The following is a 215-nucleotide window of genomic DNA, read 5'->3' on the forward strand; positions in this document are numbered from 1 at the left end:
GTGCTTTGCACATTTTGTCTTTTTTTGGTGTTTCTTTTGCTTCATCGGTTGCTTTTTTTAAAAAGACTTGCTAGCTAGTAAGTCTGCTGTTGTGAAAAAGTAATATTTGTTAATATCACTTTTCACAGCAGACTTACTAGCTAGCTGGGAGGCTGTGAAAAGTGATATTAACGAATATACAAATATCAATTTTTGAGTTGCTTATAACTTTAACA

This window comes from Terrapene carolina, unplaced genomic scaffold (genome assembly GCF_002925995.2).
Source record: "Terrapene carolina triunguis isolate 2854851 unplaced genomic scaffold, T_m_triunguis-2.0 Scaffold23, whole genome shotgun sequence".
NCBI classification, from domain to species: Eukaryota; Metazoa; Chordata; order Testudines; family Emydidae; genus Terrapene; species Terrapene triunguis.